Source organism: Engraulis encrasicolus, chromosome 9, assembly GCF_034702125.1.
Source record: "Engraulis encrasicolus isolate BLACKSEA-1 chromosome 9, IST_EnEncr_1.0, whole genome shotgun sequence".
In the NCBI taxonomy this organism is placed as follows: Eukaryota; Metazoa; Chordata; class Actinopteri; order Clupeiformes; family Engraulidae; genus Engraulis; species Engraulis encrasicolus.
The window spans coordinates 46,524,902-46,533,631 of record NC_085865.1 but is presented as its reverse complement, the minus strand read 5'-3'; the positions used below and the strand labels follow the sequence as shown (position 1 = coordinate 46,533,631).

General features: G+C 43.0%; 1 long non-coding RNA gene across 10 annotated transcripts in view; it reads right to left on the bottom strand.

Moving 5' to 3' along the window:
• The window catches only part of LOC134455906 (uncharacterized), a 212,239-nt gene that overhangs the window by 60,955 nt on the left and 142,554 nt on the right, over positions 1 to 8,730 (bottom strand). The window lies entirely within an intron of this gene.

Genomic DNA, 8,730 nt, shown 5'->3' with positions numbered 1-8,730 from the left:
CTAACTATCACAGAAGGAAAATCCCTCTGTCTTTGATCTATCCATGAGTAGTGGATACACATTAGCAACAATGAACACACAGATACACACAGTCGGTAAAGTGGTGTTGATGCTTCCATGTAATACTTTTTTGGATAGAAATTTATACGCGCTCAAAAACCCCCAGAAAAAAACGACTTGCATGTGTCTTTTTACCACAAAATTGGAGTTACTGCGTTCTTGGCCTGTATTACTGTCTACTCCCAAACCACTGCTTCAATGGAAAGTGCAGTAACTACACGCGACTTACTGCGTTTTTTGGCTGGTAAGATCTTCAAACCAAAACTCCATAGTAACTTCCATTTCTGTAGTTTTTGCTCTTTCAACAAGCTTTTCCTCTGAAACGGGACGATGTTGGACCACAGTCATTTGACACAAGACAAAGGAGGTATTTAAAAGCCAATTTCCGATCTAAACTCAATTTTGACCAGATATGCAGTTACTGCATTCTTGTTGTGTACGGCAGTATAGTTAAGTAATGAATCCAACCCCATACATAGTAGTATAGGGGTGCATTTCTCAAAAGAGAAGTTGTTAGCCTGTTGGCAAATGTGGTAGTTAGCAATGGGAAAATACATTGAAAACAACAAAGTAGCTAATGTAGTAAGCAACTTTGGTTTTGAGAAATGCACCCCAGAATTGCCGAAGTAGAAAACACATGAACCCACTATCAGTCTGCAAATCAAGCTGCAGATAAAAAATGCATTTCTAGATCATTACTCTCTCCGTGTGTGTGTGTGTGTGTGTGTGTGTGTGTGTGTGTGTGTGTGTGTGTGTGTGTGTGTGTGTGTGTGTGTGTGTGTGTGTGTGTGTGTGTGTGTGTGTGCGTGCGTGTGTGCCTTAACCAGTTACATGTAAAGCATGCTAACTGCTAAACACCTCAGAAAATACAGACACCAAAGGAAAAATTGAGTATAAACGAATAAGTCCAGTGAATTGCATATAATCAATCACGAGAAATGGTTATTCTTCATTTTTTTTTAATGGGGATCTTTTTCTCATGCACTGCCAAAGGCCTCACATCTAAGCAGAATCAAAAGCATGAATAGCATACACATTGCATGGCAAGAGTCCGATATACTTTTAAGACAAGGCCAGCATACTCTCACATGTACTAAAGAATATGTGACTGCTCCATCAACACTCACACAGAGAAGCCTACAAGTTTGTTCCAACTCTCTCAATCACATTGTTGGCACATGCAAACACACTTGGCTATATGGTATACCTTCTTACCAAACATTGAAGGTGGATTTCTTATCCCGTCTTATCCATCCTATGCTCTTTTTGAAAAGGAAAGTTTATTACAAAGAGCACACAGGGGTCCTCTGTGGAGCATCATATGGTCATTACTGGTACTGCATCCAGAAATAAATGCTAGACTCATCATGTCATCATGTGCCCAGAGACTTTGACAGACAGAACATGCTTTGTTGGCATACCTGTGATCTCAGATTTACATCAACATGTTCAGTAGCCATCCTTCTCAACCACACAAGCATTTCACAAGAATTTCACAGGGTTATCTTTGTGCTCAAGGACAAAAGCAAGGGAGCCTCTAAGCATGCACATTGTCAATCAAGCCGGCACTTCAAAGACCACATCAAACCGCCACAAGTATCTGTTGGCCCACAGCCATTGAGTATCAGAGATTTTTCCAACACTTGCTTACAGCCTCAACCAACTTTCTATCTTAGAATTCCAATAACATATATTAATAATTGAGAGCAGCGATGTTGTCTTCTTAACAAAACACTAAAAAACTGATCTTGTGTCTGTTCTTGACTAATATTTAACTCAATAGACAACCGCCTGTCATAGAATAGAACAGAATGCAATTTACTGGATTGTCACTATAGATCTGCAATAATATTCAAAGACAAGTTCTCATTGCATCCTCTAGTGTGGCACATCTTAAAATTGAACCTCAATACTAAAATTCAGATTTCACCATGAACCAAATTTCAGTATCCCTGAACATACATTGAAGAAACTACTTGATAACAATCACCTCACTTATTTTATTTCAACCACCGATTGACTGACGACCCTTCAGAGGAGTTAAAGACTTCTCTCCTTAGGTGATAAACCACACTAATATTCACCGAGCAACTTAACGCTGCAGATATCTCCCTTGAGCTCAGTGTCTTTAACTAATAAGCCATACACAAACCAAACATGTGACTTTAACCTTTAAAGGTCTTTCTAAAGCACTTGGGAAATATTACCAGAGGAGCTAAGCATGCGCTGCTCTTCTCATGAAACCACCGGCACTTGGCAGGAATTTCACTGTGCTATGTTTGTACTCAAGTGAGAAGACTAAAACACAACAGGGTTGTAATTGTATCAATGAGACCAGGCTCTTCCACAGTGTCATCACTGGGCAGCTGTTTGACCAAGGCCTTGGCGTAATTAATGAGGACAGGTGCCAGCAAGCCAGTTTCAGTCTGAGCACTCCACCGTCACTCAAAAGATTAAAAAATATCAACTGTTGTGTCCCCAAAACACAATGTTCAATTAATGATATTCAAGGCCTCATTCAAGTGTGTGTGTGTGTGTGTGTGTGTGTGTGTGTGTGTGTGTGTGTGTGTGTGTGTGCGTGTCAAACAACACAAGATGCATACATTTCTGTGTATTTATTTCTCTAAGCATTTAAATGAATGCTAAAATCATTCTTATATCGCATCTACTACCATCCTGCCATATGTACAGTACATACAAGTAATAACAAGTGTGGGAAATAAAAAGGAAGTGAGTGCATACATCTTCATCACTTAACTTACACTTCCTCTGCTGCTTCCTCCTTTTACTACCTTGAAATGTCTTAGGGGTCTTACACACCAGGGCGGTAAAGCGTCGCGGAACGGCCACGTTTTTTACCGGCGTCGGTGAAAATACATTGAAACCTATCTGTCCTTACATACCAACCGGCGGTAGTCGGGCGTCAGCGGCGCGGGAGCCGGCTTCGCGCTGCACTGCATTTGAAAAATAGAACTCGAGCGTATTTTTCACGCCGGCAACCGGCGGTGTCTCATTCAAATGAATGGCAAAGTAGCACGCTAGCTTTAGCTGTGGGGAGGGTTTTGAACAGGACTGGCCGTGCACGCCGACGCTGTCAGGGTGAAAGGCAGAGAAAAAAACGCCGAAACTAAGCAGAAAGACCGCGTTCGTCCCGTGCCGGTTCTGTTCCGCCTAGGTATGTTTTGGCCCTTAGGGGTCTTACACACCAGGGCGGTAAAGCGTCGCGGAACGGCCGCGTTTTTTACCGGCGTCAGTGAAAATACATTGAAACCTATCTGTCCTTACATACCAACCGGCAGTAGTCGGGCGTCAGCTGCACTGCATTTGGAAAATAGAACTCGAGCGTATTTTTCACATTCAAATGAATGGCAAAATAGCACGCTTTAGCTGCGGGGAGGGTTTTGAACAGGACTGGCCGTGCACGCAGACGCTGTCAGGGTGAAAGGCAGAGAAAAAAACGCCGGCCGAAACTAAGCAGAAAGGCCGCGTTCGTCCCGTGCCGGTTCCGTTCCGCCTAGGTATGTTTTGGCCCTTACAGACCCGATGCGGTCGCGGCCACTGTTGGATTTTTATTGGGCGATACTGTTTCGAAACATGATAGCATGCATTTGTGCTCGGATCATAGCGGTAGAACATTAGAGTAGAGGTGACACGGCAATTCGCGTCAGCACTGGGAAGCCGCACATGGTGCCCCTCATCATGTGTTGGTAGTGTAGGTGTAACAGGTTGGACTGGGTCCCCTGTTAGTGTGCATGTTGTAATTGAAAACAGCTGCCTGTGTGGGCGAGGGTGGAGCCCTTCCGGTTAGTATAAATTGCCTACTATGTTGGCTGTTAGCCAGGTGTGGCTAACCTCGGTACCGGTTGGCGCTTGGGGAAGCCCTGTACGCTGGGTGCAGGAGGTGATGTTGGGTTCTGGACCCATACTGGAGCGCGCAGTAGAGCGCAGCTGAAATGCGGACGCTAGGTTGCTGCGTGTAGCCCAAAGAGGCTTGAGACAAGAGGGCTTACTTACGTCATAACAGCGTAGTAGGAAATGATGGCGAGGGGAGTACGGAAATGTTATTCACTAGCAACAGGTCATAGGACAGCGTGAATGTCTGTCAGCTGTCCTTAATTACCCCCAGCAATTACTGCTGACCAACAGCTGCCATTACTTGGCCACAAATTATCCATCATGGTGTCGCCCCCACTGACCATGTGCAAGGGAGTACGAAAATGGCATCCATCGCACCCACTGACCAATGACCATGCGCAAGGGAGTTAATTTTCCATCCACTCGTGTCCTCAGGCAACGCCCCCGTACTACACCGTGGCCAATGCATTCCCCGCCAAGAGATTGTTCTTTCTCTTGAGTTTCTTTGGTGTAGCCTAACCGGCTTGAAGGTAAGCCCTTCTGCACTGTGCACCTGGCGATACTCAATTGTGATTGTACTGTGGCTAACGTGATGTTGTTTCACTGCAGCATTACATGGTGAAGCGAGGGTCAACCGTAGACTTCCAGGCTCGGTTCGGTGCTTCCCACTTGCAACTTAAGGTAATTTCTAATTTACCGTCACTCTGTGCCTGTGGTTTTCACGCCACACCTTGCACATTGATAATGGCATTTCCCTGGCATTAACCCAGTCTGTCTTGTGCTTTCTAGGTTGTGCACATATTGTCAAAGGGCTGGGGTGGGGGGACGCCGTCGTCTTTTCCCGGTGTTTGTGTTTGTTATTTTGCCTTTTACCACTACGAGCTCTCTTACTATTGGCAGGTTGTTCTTTGCGCAGGTGCGCGACGTCTTCGTCTTTCAGCCATACGGTCTGACACTGTCAGCTCCAATCACCCACCCCTTGGACAAGGGATGAGTGATTGGAGACTGGCTGGTTGAGATTAGTAGTATCCTCGTGTAAACTTATTGGTAAGGTGTAGATCCACTGAGTGGTATAGTAAACTCTCTGCCAAGAGGCCTGATTTGATAAAGATAGGCTACCTCTTCACTGTGAATCATTTCAGTGTGCTGTGACTTCTTTTGTTTATTTTGATTATGTTTTGTGTGTATAGTTTTGATTGCAGTGTTCTTTGGCATTCACAGTGCAGTGTGTATGTAACACGCTCAGTAAATTACCTGTACTAGCCTACTCAGTGCTCTCGCACTTCAGCCGTCACTGTTTCACGATATCTACCTGTATTGACTTCTTCAGTGGAGTTAAAACTCTGTTTGTGTATATGAACTCAAGTGAACTGCCTGCACATTTTGAATACAAATAAGACTGAAAGCAGAAGAAAATAAAAACTATTGTATGTGCAACAGCTGTGTCATCCTTTGTCATCTAGAACCTGTCGGGGAAAATTGTGTTTTTAACATCTGGGTTGTCTCACCCTTTAACGAGACTGGCGTAGTCACCTTTTAAAATCTAATTACTTAATAGTCAGTAATCTTAGTAACCCCCCACTCGGTTACATAGGCACCTTCAGTCAATGCAAATCAATGGAGAACACGCCCACCTCTGTCAAGAAACAGACTAAAATTGTGTGAATATGAAGTAACACATAAATCAAAGACCAGATTTGAAATGTCAGGCTAAATATCTACTTAAATCATGCAGGGCTTTTTCTGAACGGGGAAATAGGGGCGCTCCACCCTCATACCTCCGCGGGTGCACCCTCATACTTCTTTTTTTTTTAAATATATAAATTACTTTTTTGAGCGCCCCTAGTAAATTCCCCCCTTCACCGCCCGCAACCAGCCATGATGCTCCCTCATGCCACAAAATCCTAGAAAAAGCCCTGTCATGAGTCAATAAAATACATAAAAAAATCTAATCATGTTAATTATGTAGATATGTACCAATACATTTCAAATATTGTCCTTGTATAATGTGTTGATGGATATTTTCACATTATTAAGCCGAGACCTTCTTCCACATTCATTTCCATTTCTCATGTCTACCTCCAACAAATGGCTGCCACGGATTGCTGTGAAAAGGGGGGTGGGTCACCTCTTGACTAAGGTTATATCTCTATGGCTCGGATAGTAGTTTTTGGAGTGAGGCCGCACATTTAATATCCTTTTTGATGTCTTCTATTTAATGGTAATAGTAAAAGACAACAAAAAGTTTAAGTATTTTAAGTGTGCATACTTCTCACTCCGCAAACTACAGTCAGCCTTGATGCAATTTTCCATACTTTTAGAAGTCATTACAAGTAATTAGTCAATTTGAGTGTTCACCATTCAATATCGTACCCATACAGCAGCCGTCACACTTACAAAGATGCTACACACTTACACACCTGTGACAATCCTATCCTTAATTTCTTAATCCTCTTCTCAGTGATGATATTATCTGAAAGAACACTGAGTTGTAATGTAAGTTTATCTGTCACATTCCAACTAAAATTCTAGTAGTCAACTGAAATTCTATTGTTTTAAAAATCAGATTCATCAACACACGACACACAATATGTGACGTGAATGTAGTACTCACAGGCATATGCACTCCACTTACGTATTAAATAAGAAGGAATGCAGAGTATGTACAATACAGCATGAAATCAATCAGAGAATCACATTTACCTTCAACTACAGACTTAAAATGTGTGGTCTTCCATCTCATCCATAAGTAAGCTTTGTTGTGTTAAAATGTGTTCCTCCACCAGTAGCCTACTCCATCCTACTTCCCTCTCAAGGAGACATGATCAGGTTTCACAGATGGGCCTCCAGACCGTTTTTAGATGCGTCCTAACATCTATATAGAGGGTATGTCCATCCGTCCATCCGTCTGAAACACATTCTTTAAATTGTTCCCTCCTGTGTCCACAAGGTGGCAGAGTTGACTTTCTGGCCTGGAGCTAATGCGTGCAAGCCAAAACCTCTATGTGATATGTTAGCAAACCGGCTAGGCTACGCAGCTGATTGCATTGTGAGAGAAGAGCAGCGCGAGTGCAGTGCAAGTGCACATACATTGCACTCTGTATGCACAAGCCTCCCTTTGAACATTCCCAGAGAGTTTGCAAACTTTCTGGCACTACATTTCAATGAGCGCTACGCACTGAAACATGGTGCTCGAACTACAAGTAGTAGACAAAGGCCATTTGAGATACTGATGTTCTTGGTTTCTGGTCTGTCATGTAGAAATACAACCTCGCGCAAGGCAAGGCAAGCACTCGGAGTGTGAAACATCAGCTTGCTCGCATGCACCTCAACATATTACCAACAGCTTATTGTTGTGAAATTGTGATGTTAAGGGAGGACCGTGCATTTTTCCCCCAGAATTAAAAGGGGGAGTCATTTACGAACATATTGCAACTAAGGGAGGATCATTCGTTTTCTGCCACCGGGCGTGTGGACCGCACAGGTGCTTTCCGTCATGCTCAGTGAGAGCACTGGAAGAAAAGGCGTTTTCTGATTCATGCTTTGCAGTCGTTTGAATTTGGCAAACTCTGGCACTCTTAAAGCTGGCATTGAACCGTAAAGCGCATGATTCACCCGAACAGTTTTATTTATTTATTATTTGTCGATGTTTAGATTCTTTCCCACATGCTGAAATGGCGTGACGGCAATACTAATGGTTGATAAAGTAAATACTAACAATGTCTGGTAATTTGTTATTAACTTGATCTATTTGAAATTTGAAATCATATGGTACTTTTCCAAATGCAGGCTTATACATGGTAGGCTTATTATTAATTGCAAAAAAAACTGGTTGACAGGTCATGAGGAGGCCAGGGGGGCGCTTGGGCAAAAAAGGTTGAGAACCACTGGCATAGACGGACACATCTTTGTCCGCCTGTCGGACTTGTTTATCTGAACTTTGATCTCAATGTGCAATCAATGTGTAGCTGTCGTTATAAATCACAAGGTGGAATCGGTGTAGAATTCCACAGGGTTATCTTTATCACCAAGGACAACACCAAGGATGCGTGAACATTGAAGCTGCCAGTGGCACAGACAGCAATAGACCAACAGACTAGACAAATGTATGCGGTAGGAACCAATATGGCTCAGGGTGAACTCATGTGACAGTTAAGGCACCACAGCATTTTTTATTTGACATGAGAACAAAGAAAACCACTCATTTTCATGTTGCATCACCTAAATGAATCACCAATAATGTGCATACATTTATATTCAGGCTCTCAATTATAAATAAGCAATCAACAACCATGTGACTGCTTCAAGTCCCTAATGATTTTCTAAATGAGCTTTCCTTGTTAGGCTTCTTAGAGAGGTAGTGCCTCAATTGGTATTAGAACTCATTCATAACAGTAGTCAAAATGCCTGGCAGAAAACATAATAAAATAAAATTACACAATCTGAAACGCCTTTGAGTGTTTACTGACTGCATATTTCCTCTAATTATATTCTCTGATTGTACAGTATATCATGAACTCAGTCACAGAGATTTCAGATACTGCTAAAAAGGTAACCTTGGAAGTGAACGTAAACCTTGTCCTCAAGTCATATGCTGCACTACACCTGACGCGTGTCCTCAACACTGTGACAACAGATGGACTATGCAGAGTGATTTGGCACCAAGACACTTTGGACACTTTCCCAGTTTTTGATTGTGTGTGTGTGTGTGTGTGTGTGTGTGTGTGTGTGTGTGTGTGTGTGTGTGTGTGTGTGTGTGTGTGTGTGTGTGTGTGTGTGTGGGTGGGTGTGTGTATGAGAGTGGGATAGGGAAAT